The 14,912-nt window shown below is 38.3% G+C and overlaps 1 pseudogene; it reads right to left on the bottom strand.

The window, feature by feature from the left end:
* Window positions 1-5,227: 5,227 nt before the first annotated feature.
* Window positions 5,228-14,912, bottom strand: part of LOC122811498 — a 42,155-nt pseudogene continuing 32,470 nt past the window's right edge.

Raw genomic sequence — 14,912 nt, forward strand, 5'->3', positions numbered from 1 at the left:
TAGCATTTAATTTGAGCTAATTTATGATGGGGGGAGATGTTTTCTACCAAAAGTGATACTACACTTACATTTAATTTGAGCTAATTTTAGGCAGAGTTTGGGTATCCTACTGCGACTTAACCTCCAGTTTGTAATCATCTTCAAACTTTGTTAGCCAGAAGTTTTGACTTTCACCTTGGAGATCAGAGAAGTAAATACCAAAAAAGATGTTCCAGCACTAAGCCGTGAGGGGGGATACCACTGGTCATATTCATACTGATGCTGCACTTACAAATCGCACTGTATAGGCTCTGTCTTTCATTTAATTTGTTATCTGTCTTAACACATATTAGGTTGATTTTTAAAGCCACTAGCTTTTGTATGATGTCAGCATGGGGAATGGTGTTGAAGATACTTTACATGCAGATTGGATAATCAATTTATAAAGAAACAAATAGGAGGATATATGTATGGATCCCAAATATGCAAAGTAATCTAGAAGAATTAGGATTATTTTTAAGACGTGTTTGCATAGGTTGTTAATACACCAAGGAGATTCTGAAGAATTTTCCTTAGGTAAACTGCAAATGTTGGAGGTGTGATGGGGGGAGGAGGTAACTGGGAACATATTTTTTTGTGAGTGTAATGAATTGGGAGGGTTTAAAAATTCCCAGCAGACTACTGTCAGAAATACTGGGTAAGCAAATTTGTGTAACTAAGGAAATTATTCTTTTGAACTGTGATCTTCATCTTTTTTTGTCTGTCCCCGTTAGGGGTTGCCACAGCGGATCATCTGATTCCATTTCTTCCTGTCCTCTGCATCTTGCTCTGTCACACCAACCATCTGCATGTCCTCTCACTGCATCCATAAACCTTATCTTAGGCCTTCCTATTTTCCTGTTACCTGGCAGCTTCATCCTTAGCATCTTTTTCCCAATATACTCAGCATCCCTCCTCAGCACATGTCCAAACCAATGTAATCTTGCCTCTCTGGCTTTGTCTCCAAACTTTCCAACCTGGGCTTAACCTCTAATATACTTATTCCTAATCCTGTCCACCCTCGTCACACACAGTGCAAATCTTAACATCTTTAACTTTGCCACATCCAGCTCTAACTCCTGCCTTTTTGTCAATGCCACTGGCTCCAACCGATATAACATAGCTCGTCTCACTACCCTCTTGTAGACCTTCCCTTTCACTCTTACTGGTACTCGTCTGCCACAAATCACTCCTGACACTCTTCTCCACCCACTCCATCCTGCCTATACTGTCTTCTTCACCTCTCTTCCACACTCACCATTACTCTGAACTATTGATCCCAAGTATTTAAACTCATCCTCCTTCGCCACCTCTTCTCCTTGCATCCTCACCATTCCTCTATCCTCCCTCTCATACTGAATCAAATGTTCTTGAAATGGTAAGGCCATGACTAGTTTAATTCTGGTGGCTGCAAAAAAAACTATGAATTGGAAATCATAGTCTAAACCAACTGTATTAGAATTAGAATTAGTAAATATAGAACAGAGATACTGAAGTGGGATATTTAGAAAAGGGTAGGAACAAATTATGTGGAGAAAATGGGAAATGTGGGAACAATACATAGACTTTGTTTTGGTGGAAGAATGCAGTTTTAAGGGAAGGCAGGAATTTAATGAGCTATATTATTGGTGGAAATGGTCAAGACTGCAGTGTAATAACTGTGGTTTAAGGGAAGGGAGGAATTGAATGAGCTATGTTATGTTTGATTGACAATGACCATATAGAAGATTATATGTGATGTATAATGTTTGCAACTGAAAATGGCAGTGTGGTTTGTTTAAATGTATGATTGCCTATGGCATAAGTGATAATTCAATAAAGAAGTTTCTTTCTTGTCATAAGAAATAATTCAATAAATGTTTCCTGTTTTAAAAAAAAAGTTACACCACATGCACTGCATGGTCACCATCTACAGCCTCTGTAACCCTTTAGAAGAAGTTTACCAGGTTAAATAGAATCTACTCTTCACAAAGCAAACTGTTGGGGGTCAATTCAAACAAGATTCTTGATATCACAGTTTGAGGTTAGTTATAATACACACCATAGTTTTGCAGGTGAGAGTTGCAAGGCTGATAGCACTTTAACTGCCCAGGTCAGCTGTAAGGCCACTCTTTTGGAGGGGCATCACCACTGCAGTGCACCACTCATCTGGGACAAATCCAGTAGCTAAGTTAAATAGCTTGAGGAAGATGTCTGCTTAACAGTATTATGCAACCAAGTATATGATATGTAGCAATAAAGATACTGTCAAAAGGTGTATCAGGACTCTGGCAAAACCAACCATCTTGCATGTTTTTTTTTTCTTCTCCAGATGTTAATGTCTCAAATTTTTTATTGAGATTAACAAACCTTGTTAATAAACTGTGTGATGTACTTAAATTGGGCAGTCCCTGGCAGTACTGAATATTTTGACTCTGTCCTTTGGTGAGATGAAACCCTAGGAAAAGGACTCCATGGGCCAATCACTCTCCACTGTCCCCCTGCATGCCCCTATTGTGCTCCCTGCTTTCTCCCCCATTTTGGTCTTATAACATCATTCAGATTAGAGGTTCTCTGGTTCGATTCTCGGCTGGATCACCTTCTGTGCGGAGTCTGCATGTCCTCCCTGCAGTCAAGTGAATTTAAAGACATGCAGGTAAGTGCGAGTGTGTGTGGGTGTGTCTTCTTTGAATCTTGGGTGCCAGGCTGGCAACTCGACACCGTGAAAATTCACTGCCAATCATTAGTGGAGGAGACTTCCGCTGTGGCACCGGGAAAAGCTGAAAGACAGTTACTTTTTTTGTTTTCCCATAATTCATTGGGCTCTTCATATTATTCCTGCATTGTTTCAATATATCCTAAATGACTAAGCTTATACCATAATAAGTGAGGAGGAAATAATCAAATGGAGCCAGCTGTCTCAGCACCCCCCCCCCACACACACCCCAAAGCCATTGGGTTCTAGATGGTTCTGAGTTGCATTTTAGACCTTTTTTATTCAAGCTTTTTGAGACAAAGATAACCTCATTTTCTTCCTGCATCCTTTCACCATTTGCTTAATAGTCAAGACTGCAGTGTAACTGTTGAGGAAATACAGTTAAGCTGATAGTCTGGGGGCTGGACCTCAGGACCCATGGGAGTCTAGATGTGTGGTACAATTTAGAGATTTTACCCCCCCAGCCTTTTGTTACAATTATGGCCTGGACAAAAAAAAAACGTGACAAACTAAAGAAATAGTCCTATTTTTTCTTACAAGGAAGAAATAAATTGTACTAAAGTCTTAATGATAAAAGCTGACAAAAAATTGTTCCCAATAAACTGAGGAGATAAATGTTTGCAAAGATATACGAATCATATCTTAAAATAGTGTTGATCTCTCTGTCAAAAAAAAATCTCTTGTGTATCCCTGTTATTGGAGTAGGATGAAATTGAATAAATAAATGGCCTCAGTCATATATTTCAAGTTATACATCCCACCCCCAAAAGAGAGCTACTACCATCTGTGTATCCATCTGACAAAAAATATAGTAACTTATGTAACTTGCTGATTACAGATGTATATTCACAATAGTATGCCTCATTATCCCTACCTCCCAAAGTTAGCCACCTGTAGACACTTCTGATGCAGTATGTGATTGTCAGAAAATTTGAAGAAAAATTATCAGTTATGTATTCTAGCCTGTTGTGCCTGGACAGTACACCGCCCAACACAAACTGTTGTGATGTCTGCATACTTTAGAGATATGACTGTGTGAAAATTATAGAAATAACTTCACTGTCACAGCCCCACAAAAGCTACATTGACCACCTGTGCATAGTAACACTGAGGTCTAATTGTTAGGAAAATCAGAGAAATGACCACACTTTCACCATCGAAACAAGCTTTAGCAGCTTCTGTGCACATCTCTGAGGTTTGACTGGGAGTACAATTTAAGAAATAATCTCACTCTTCCCAGCCCCCACCACACACACACACACACACACACACACACACACACACACACACACACACACAATAGCAATCCTTTGTAAAACTTCTGAACAGGGCCAGTTGTAGAACAAGTGGGTCTAGGGCAAAAGCCCTTAATAAGCCTTTGTCAGACTCCATTTCTACAACAGGAGTTGTGGACTCTGTCAGGATCTAGATAGTCTGTGATGAATTTTATGTCTTTTTGAAAGATAATGACTTGCAGTGTATGGATCAATATAATTATGCTAGGAATTTGGGGAAAGGCATGCTTGTTAAGCACCATTTTGGTGTCAGGTGCTTAACAAGCCTTTATTAAGCATCTCTTACTACTGTTAAGCTCTAATCACACACTAATTGCAATGATAATAATCACCACAAAAGAGCCATGGGAAGCTGTTAAACACTTTATTTGGACTTTTTTCTGAAGTCCGACTGAAGTATTAAATGTCTCATTCATATTGTTAAACAGCTTCCCATCCCTCTTCTGTGGTAGTTTCCATTTATATTGCAGAGGTAAGTGTTACAGCACTACTGCACTTTCCTCTCTAACTTTTGAACATATGTTTTCTGAAATCACATATCATGCAGATGCAACATTAGCTTCATTTGTGCATTTCTATAAAATTACTGTGCAGTAATTCCAAATGTAATGCATATTTATGTTATATGCATCTTATGTCACTGATGTGATTCTGTTAGGAAAGACAGCTGAAAAAACTGCCCTTTTAAATCACAAAGTGCCGCTTTTGCCATCTGTCACACCAGCCTTCAGCATCTTCCATCACCCCTGGGTTTGATATTTATTGTGCCACAGAGAATTATTTTGTTTCCAGATATGGCAGATATAACAGAGGTGGTCACTGATTACAGCACTCAGTCCTGATATCCATAAGCTGTAAAACACCATAAACTGTTTTAAATTATAGCACAGATGTACTGGCTTAGTTAGTTTCTACCAGCCAATTCAAATTCACTGCATATTCCGTGCCTTCACTTCCTATCCATCCTGCCAAAATCAGTGTCTGTGCATTCAATACCATAATTGTCACCCTTATCCATATAACATACATATGTGCATGCTAATGTCACAAGATCACCCCATAACAACCAAGTCACTGAATACTCACATTAAAAAAAAACTATATAGAAAGTGTTACTGCAGCATATATAAATATCCTTGCATATAAAAAACTAAGTCTGCATGTATAACAGCAAGGAAACAGAAAAAACACAGCAGAGATAAGTAAAAAAACACAATCATAAATGCTGGAAACATTTATTGAAGAAAAACAGGATTCAATAGTTTGTTTATTCTAAACTAGAGAATATCTGAAGAGATATACAGGAGCAAAACATATTTAGTAAAAAGTCAGGAAGCAGGTCTCCTTTGTGGCCTTCTGTTTACAGAGAAGCAGCAGACGGAGGTTTGACATTTAGCTGCTGTCTTCCAGGCTCATCTTGTTGAAAAGGTATTCACCCAAGCCAGGATCATTAGCCGTGGTGCGTTTCAGGTTGGTAATATGGTCTCCCAGCTTCTTAATCAGCTCGACTTCCTTTTCCAGGTAGTGGGATTCCAGAAAATCACACATCTGTTTGAAAGACAAAAATGAGAAAATATTTTATTATCCAAGTTAGCAGCTGTCTTTCATAATGACCAGACAGAGTGTCCGTAGGAAACATACAAGCTCAGTTAATAAGCACAATATTAAAAACAGTTGGGACTTTCAGTTTAGAAATATATTCTATAAACTTTGCACTTTTTCACCATGTTAATACAATTACTAATCCTTTACAGTATGACAAAGGGTTCCTCCTGTACATCATAAAACAGGTACCCTCTAATATTAAGGTACATGCAGCTGGAACTGCAGGATTATGCATATTAAATTTTGTTGAGGAAACATCAAATTTAAAATGGCAAGTTCAAAACTTGGAGAGCAGCATAAAAACAATGAACAATTTCATTAACCATTTTCTCTCAAGTGATGGCAGATTCATAATTTCTCACAAAAGACACCAAGCTGAGTTGGTAAGATTTCTAGAGAAATGCTAGCCACTCAGCTGCTAAAATCTCAGTGATGGTTTTAATCAGAATGCAAAATCTGAAAACTTTTTAACAAGCAACATACTGTATGAAGCAGCTTTAGAGACAAAGTTTGCACTTTACAATGCATTTAGCATGTAGGATACTAAGAAAATGCAAAGATACATAATTGAGTAACTAGGGCACATGAACTGTGCATCCAAGAATGCTTTCTGAATTTTATGTAATTTTGCTTGGTCCATAATGCATATTGCACAATACACACTGTACATGTAATACATACAGAGCTAGAATTTCCACAGGTCAGTGGTGCAACAGGTAGCACACTTGCATTTGATGCTGGACCAGAAGGCTTTGGGTTCTATTCTAACTCTAGGTGATTTGATTGCTGACCTGCAGTGTAGCAAGAGGGGTGCTGCACTCCTAAATATGCTTTCTTTTGGGTGACATGTTAAGCAGAGGTTAAGCTGGTGGCTCATTTGGATGTAAAAGATCCCACAACACCCGTCACAAAAGAGTAAAAATGCTCCCCCTATGTCCTGGACAAATTTCCCCTAGTACTATAAATACCTACTCCAGTCTCCAGTGAAAAGATGCCACAAGCCTAGTGGGACTAACTTGTTAAACAAATGGTAAATAAGTAAAAAATGTCATCCAACAAACTCTACATAGTTGCACACAGCCAAAATGTAATATTGGGAACAGGGAAATTAGAAAAATGTGTATGTCTTATCTAATCCATGTAGTCTTAATCAAAAATGAGACACATTAATGATGCATTACTTAATCACTAGGTTGGAGTATTTTGAAACAAGGATTGTGGAAATTATGGAAGTGAGAGATTCCAAAATAAACAGCAGGGAAAACGTATGCATTAACATTGTTAATATTTAAGCAAGGAATTCTAAATGACAAATGGTTCCTAAGGAAAACAGGTTCTGTCTGAGTCAGGTAAATACAAAAAAGTCTGAAACAAATGAGAAAAAAATATTTTTTACACAAAAGAGGTATTTCTACCTATAAGGAGGTTCTACGGTATGACAAAATGGAAGATGGTCAAAAAATGTTGTTTTTGGAAAAATGAGGCAATTAAATCATTGATTCAATGAAATACATTTCATGTCTAGAGTCTATAATGCCCAGCTAGGGTCCCTAAAGTGGAAGTATGATGACTTCAGTTTTGATCTGACACTTTGTAAATGAACCTGTAAGTTATTATATAGTATTTAATCTATGGCCAATAAAACCAGTACCTAACAAAGCCAAAAACTTCATTCTCAGTGCACTTACACAGGAGAATTAAATCAGTCCTTATTCTATACTCTTGAACACAAGGATAGATTTTCAAGTTGCACTGCATATAGTAAAAATTTGCACACATCTATTTGTTTGGCAAATGTTCTTTGAATTCTCTCAAGTTTAGCCAACTGTGAAATCCCTAGCACACAAAAGAACCACAATATTTTATTATAGGGTGAATGCAAACAGAAAATAAAACTTGCCCGTAACAATTTTGCTCCTAGATGTAAAGGTCCTAAAAATGCTTTTTAGGAATTCAAAACATTTCTTAACAATGCTTTTAACACGAGGGCCAAACAAACACAAAGCAGATGAGTCAGTTACATCCAATCTCTTAACCTGGTTAACTAAGAGGCAAATAGTTATCCATTGCACAAGGATAACTTTATAATGAATGGTGAGGACAGAAAATTCTGATTTAACTACTTTAGAAATACAACAATAATAAGAAAGGACCTGTGTTTATTTACTGATGATATAATCCACTAAATGAGGTGGAAATGCTTTCTAAATGTACATCAAGTTCAGGATACCACATAAAGGGTCAGAGAAGCTAAACATTTTGGTGTATTTTCTCCAACTATTTTAGAAAAAGCTACTACGAGTCCTTGAAACTACAGAGCTTGCATTGCAGCTTCCCAGGAAAAACTGTTTGTAATGAACAGCTTGATTACATAAATGCTTGAAACACATACAGTCAAGCTTGTGCAGTTATGAGTAGAGAACTGTACAATGAAAAATAGCCCAAAAGTATTTTTGCAGGGGGAGAAGCCCATAAAACCTCCCTTACTTTGCTATTCTCACTGCAAGGTAACTGCACCTCAGCAAAAACTCTGTTAGTGGCAGGCAATGAAAAATCTCTCTCATTCTATTTCTGGGAGGTTATGAGCTCAGAGATATGCCTAACATAAAGCAACTAGCAGCACATAAATAACTACCACTTTATGCAGCTGAGCAGGGAAGCAATCACATATTGAACAACTGATTGTAAGTCACTGTAGATATTACAACACACAGCACTGTAGATAAATAGAAAATGTCAGTTGGCAGGCATTTTATAAGAAAGCAATGCAGTATAGATTTACAACTGATTTAGAGAAGGCAGTTCTATGTCACAATACTAGGAGACATTAAATTTTAAAACAATATGTAAAGGTAAAATGGCCATCCGTAATTACAAATTGACATACTTAACTGTGTGTCCAAAGTACTGCAGATAATATAGTGTTAGAGAGAAAAGTTTGAGGGAATAGGTCTACCCAATGTACATTAGCATGTCTACATGGCTAGGATATCTGCAGATACTAACAGCATGTATTTTAGATTAAAGTTTCTGAAGAAAATACAGGACTGTAGTTAGCTGTTTTTTGAATTCCAGCAGTGTCTGACTTTTTTACAGCATGGTGTACTATTACGGAAACTGCACAAGGTGAAGATTACTTTGGCAGGAAACTAGTTAAAGAATGACTGGACTGTGTTTATTAGACAGATAAGGGATATGGTGCCTCAAAAATCCATAATGGGGACTCAGTTGTTCATGGTCCTTTTAGTGATGTAAGACTTCCAGGAAATGCCAAGTGAAGAAATGCATGATAGTGAATATCAATGGTTAATACTGAATTTAAATTTCCACAACATACCTGGGAAATGAATGGTATTAAACTTGAAATGTCAAGAATTAATTTAAAAGGTCACCAAATGTTTCAAAAGGTTTTGAGTCTTAGACATGTGGGTTAAAGAAAGCAAGGACCTCAACACACAGAAAACAGCAAGGATGAGCCTAGGTAAGACAAGGTGAGACACTAAATAAAAACTAGGTGAAATACTACAGGCAGAAAAGTCATAATGATTCAGAAGTTTAGCTAGCAAACTTGGTGCCCTGTGTACATCCCCAAACTAGTAGCACCCCTAAGTAATATGACAGACAAGGTTCATAAGCAAGTACTAGGTTATCTGCCATTATGGACCATTTTAAGCCTCACAAATTTCCATTAGTGGGAATCAAACCCTGTACCTCATGCCTGGGAGGTAAACACCTAAACCATTATATCAACATACATATATAAAAGCAAAAATGCTATCTTTCAGAGATCTTAATTATAATGAGACTGTAAAAGTGTTGAGGACTTAATTATAAGTAGAAGGTATAAAACCTTAGGTTTATGGCTTATTGAAGCACGGGTGGTTCGATATTTGTTTGCAGAACAAATCAGATAAACACTGAAAAAATAATGATACAAGTAATTTAATAGAAAGTGTACAGGGTATACCAGAAATAGCAGACGTTTGTGCACTCTCCACACAGCAGGTCAAGGCTGTGTCCCCTTATATGTTATATATAGCAACTGAGACAACTATAGAGACATTCGGGGTATACTCGTAACCTAATGTTACACAGTACAATGTACATGTTCACGATTGTTACTTGATGTGGTTGGTGGATAGCAGAGCTGTGGTGTATTCAATTAAATCAAAAAGGCCACGATTTACACAGTACAGAACATGTAACTGTGCAAATGGAAAGAAAAGTATCACTAATATACAGACAGGAATTCTGTAATTCAGAAATCTTACACACTGCAATGTGGTCAATACACATTCACCCATACTGTACACTGCAATGTGGTCAATACACATTCACCCATACTGTACACTGCAATGTGGTCAATACACATTCACCCATACTGTACAATATTTGATATGTCTTTATGACCCAATGTTCCATACTTTTAACCAAATTCAGTTAAGACACATCTCTGGTCTGAAAATAGCTTTCTGGATTTTACTCAATTACTGAATGGCATACAAGATATCTCTGCTTTTGGCTTTGAATGATAGCACTCAGTGTTTTTGACTTTGTAGAACTTCCATGATTTTGCCTCATTTTTACCTTGTCCCACAGAAATGTTTGATTTTCTGGTAAATCACTGATGAATACAGTGAATGCCTCACATTAGTTTCATATTTCTTACTGTTCAAAAAAATGCATGCTGATGGAAAACTTATTCTGTTTAACTTTTAAAGTGATTTAGAGTAATATTTGGGGCCTTTGTCTGCTATTAGTTTTTGGGTTTGTCCTCAATTCCTCAAAAAGTTGAGAGTATTTACAGGACACAGCATGACTGCATACACTGTGCCTGCCTATTTGTTTGGGCATAGAATAGCCCTGCCTTATTTTTATCCTGTTCACAGGATATGTTGCCATACACACATTTAATACTTCATGAAGCACAGCACAGTCCTGCCTTCTTATCCTGTTTACAATTAAGTTGTGAAACATACATTGTGCCTTAATATCTCCTCAGGCAAGGCAGACCCTGCCTTACTCTTATGTTTACAAGCCATGTTGTGTCATATACATTGTGCTGTCATATTTACTAAAGTACAGCACAGCACTGCCTTGTTCTTATCTTGTTTACAAGGTAAGTTGTGGCATTTACATTATTCTTTAATACTTCCTGGAACATGGCACGTACATTATGCCATCATTTACCGGAGCACAGCACAGCCTTCATCTGTTTTTAGCCTGGTTATAGGACAATTTGTGGTACATAAGTACACAGCAGAGCAGTGATAATGTAGCACATTTAAAATACAAGCTGTTACTTCCTCACTGTTACACTTAATAGGGTACAATGCATCCATGCTGGGTACATAGCCTATTTACATGATAGGATGTGGCTTCATACACTGCAGTGTAAAAGAAAGGTACACAAGCCCAGCCCTGCTGTGCTGAGGTATCTGGACCACTACGTGCAGTGCTGTGATATTGTCTTGTCTGTCTAGATGTATGCGACTACCTAACTGGTTCTACTTTGATTAGCATTATAGTAAATGTACTGCATTATCTGTGAAGTGTGGGTACCTGAGATACCTGTCAGCATCTGTCTTTATTCATACTACTTTTGTGTGCTTAGTATACATTGCACCACTGCTGATGGTATGCAAAATGTATCACTTTACAGGCTTTATTGTACATTTGTCTTTGAATTGCACATTGCCCCTTTCTTTGTATCTCTCTGTACACGAACTCCACTCACTGTACACCAACTCTCTGAATGCAGCCAGTGTTTTATATGCTTCCACTAATATTCCTTTAGAAAAGATCTTACAAATACATTTGGAGGGAAGTCTCTAAATTGCTAAACAAATCTCCAACTCCATATCTTAAGTATACAGGACTAGACTGCGCTGAAAAAGTAGCAGTGCTTTTTGGTATTTGAAAAGTATAATCAATTTATGATCTACTTAAATAACCACAGAATATTACCACAACAATGTTACTGCATTTACCTGTCTACTTACAACAATTTGCTAAAAGGCAAGCGAAAGTAGGAGTTGTACAACTAAAGGGTAAGAACTAGAAAACACAAACCTGGGCAGCAGGTATTAGTTTTACTAATCAGTCACCAGTGTAATTCTCTGACTAAAAATAAAGTCATATATAGTAGCTATACAGTTCTGTCCCTTGTATTAGGGAGTACACAACCAGAAAAGGGACAGGAAACATGGTTAGCATATTAGACTTCTAAATCCCAGATAAGGTACAGATCAGATGGGACAGAGGAGGAGTTCCCATCTCCTATGCTGGTAACTGAGGTTTTATTGGCTTGGGTATCAGACATATTGAGCAGGGGTGAAGAAATGAGTGGTTGATCTCAGCTTACCTTTTTCAAGGTGAGGTGTGAGGGAACCACTCTGTCAAAACCAGTACTATGTCAGTGCTAGTAGCACTGTGGACACAGCCAGAATATCGAGCACGAGAGGTATATTCATGTGAAAGCATGTACTTGAGTCACACTGATACACAAGCATGTCAAGGACATGAAGGCAAGAACAGCATAGGACATACTTAAAGGCTGTGCAGCCCCTGATGGCTAAAGGGGTATATATCCAGCTCACACTTCTGGAGGAGAATCAGCAGATAACATGAGTAATAAGCAGGCTTCACAGTACCAGAGGATGGTTAGGGGAACTAAAATATATCTTAATTTCCCTTATAGCATACATTGCTAATTTGGGACTCTGGTATTTGGCATGATGATAGATGTGCATCATTAGGATGACATCCTCCTGCTCACTCAGAAATAGCAATGAAAATTTAATACGACTGTTCTCAGATCATTTTGTACCCTTACCTAGGACCACTACAGCATTATGGGAAGCAGGAAAAATCAAGGGTAGTAAAGGCTTGTTAATTTAATAATGGTAGCAGGGAACCCATAGAGAACATCCTGACAGAACGGCTTGCTGCTTTCTCAAAGGACAACAAGCACCAAGCCAACAACCAGCAGGAGGGGTTTACTTTAAATAATCGAAATACCAGTTACCCTACTTTCGAATCGTCGAGACAAAAGCACAGAAAAAACACTTAAACACTTACATCACCAACAAAAAACTACAGGTAAGTAACCATTTAGCCACACCCCAACAAAACAGGAAAACTGAACTACATGAAACTCACCCATGTAGGGGGATTTGTCCCCCCACACCCTCCAACTAAATATACCAGCTCTGAGATTGCACTACAGTGAGGAAAGGGGCAAAGTTCACCATGGTGGCCAAGTGGTTACTTGCGTGTAGTTTTTTGTCGGTGATGTAAGTGTTTAAGTATTTTTTGGTGCTTTCGTCTCAAGAATTTAAAAGTTGGGTAAGTGGTATTTCAGTTATCTAAAGTAGATGCAGCAGGTGTATATGTCCAGAAGGAGTGGTCAGTCAAACACATCCGGGTCTATATTCTGATTACTGCAGGCCTCTGACTTAGCACCATACAAGAAGATGCTAGAAAAATGTAAGAAGTAAGGGTGGGACATATTCTGACTGGAGGACAGGACACAGAGTTTTTTGGTGAGAAGTACGTGAAGTGTGCAGCACTAAGTCAGCACAGGGTCCAGTACTATTAAGTGTGTTCATATCATACATATTTGAGGGAACAAAGAATAAGACCATCTTCTTTGTGGAGGGCAAAAAGAGGTGCCAACATTGAATGGTGGTGGAAAGTCTAAGGAAGGAAGTGAAAGAGTGTTTAAATGGGAAGCAAAAGTAGTATGCGGGGTTCAATGCAGACACAACAATGTGGGGTATTTATTTCTCATGAGGGTTGCTATGGCCTAAACTATCAGCAGGATGGAGTGGAACTGATGGCAACAGAGCTGGAAATAGACCTGGGGATGTTTATCATGCCTGGAATGGACCACCAGGAGCTGAATTAGAAGACCATGGTCCCTCATACTTCACCTTGAAAAAGGTGAGCTGAAATCAGCCACTTGTTTCTTCAATCTTGCCCAGGCTATCCTCAGGTTGATGGGCTTCAGAGGGAAAGGAGTCATACTTCCACTCTTCCAGACCATGGTCACACCTTGAATATTGCGTACAGTTGCAGAAGACATACAGAGTAGGGGGCATCGGGCTACTAGAAAAAATCTAGAAGAAGGCTACATGAAAGGCATGTGGGATAGAGTAGGACGAGATCTAGGACTTTATTCACAAGAGACTATGTGAAACTGGAGCATTACATAGGTTCACAAAATAATGCTGGAGATGTGAAGAGGTTATCCTGAAGAAGAGAGGATAGAGGAGGAGATTGCTACAGGCATTAGATAGGAAGAATCAAGTACTCCTTCAATCTGCAGAGGTATTTCTACATGGAGAAGACTATGCATCTACAGCAGAAGATACTAGAGAAGGTAGTGGAAAGTATCCAACAAAACATTCAGAAGGCATGGGTTAGGTAGTCGCAGTGGGGTAGGTGGGGGACAGGACAGAGGGACAAAGTGTCGATACTAGTTAGTCTAACTTTCTACTTCTGCCACAAGAGAAACATGGCGTAACACATCACAAAAGGAAGGTCCGAGAAAGTTCTGTCACTTTTCAGTAGCCAAAAACAGATACTGAGGCAGGATTGACAGGATTACTAAAGCTAGGGGTGACTAAGGAATCTAGCAGTAATTGTTGTAAGACATGGGACTGTTTAAAAAAGAATTCACAAACTGAACTTTGCTAACCACGGCTGAATGGGAATACAGTTTAATAAGCAAAAACAGCATTTTCTATCACAACCCACCATACCTTGTTTTTGCATGTGTGTGTTGGGGGGATTAACAAAGTCTCATAAATTCCACCCTCCAAAGTTTGTTGCTCCCTGGAGAAAGGGAAAAACTCCAGTTATTTGTGATGAGCTTGAAAAGGAAAAGCAATTTTCAACAAAACAGCCCTTTCATCACATTTAACTAAATCGGTTCCCTGAAATCATTCTCATGCTGTTGATTTTGTTGTGATGTCTTACCACACTGGTACACACTCAGTTCTTTTTTTCAAAATAAATGGAATTAGGTCTTGTAGAGGCTTTGTAAAATAACAGCCATATTCGGGTCTGATTCCTTTCTGATGGTTCTGATGCCACATGTAGATAAGCTCTTGCATACAACTGGTGAAGTCCGATGCATTAAAATACTTGATCTCAAAAAGGTAAAATAGTAAATTCTCTTTGCTCCAGACAGTACAGGAAATACATACTTATATGCTGGTGGAAGTATGGGTTATTAATAAGTGAACTGAAGAGTGGAACACTAAAAAGTCAGCACAGGGTTAATAGGGTATAGA

This window comes from Protopterus annectens, chromosome 9.part0, assembly GCF_019279795.1.
Source record: "Protopterus annectens isolate FY-2018-M chromosome 9.part0, PAN1.0, whole genome shotgun sequence".
Taxonomy (NCBI): Eukaryota; Metazoa; Chordata; order Ceratodontiformes; family Protopteridae; genus Protopterus; species Protopterus annectens.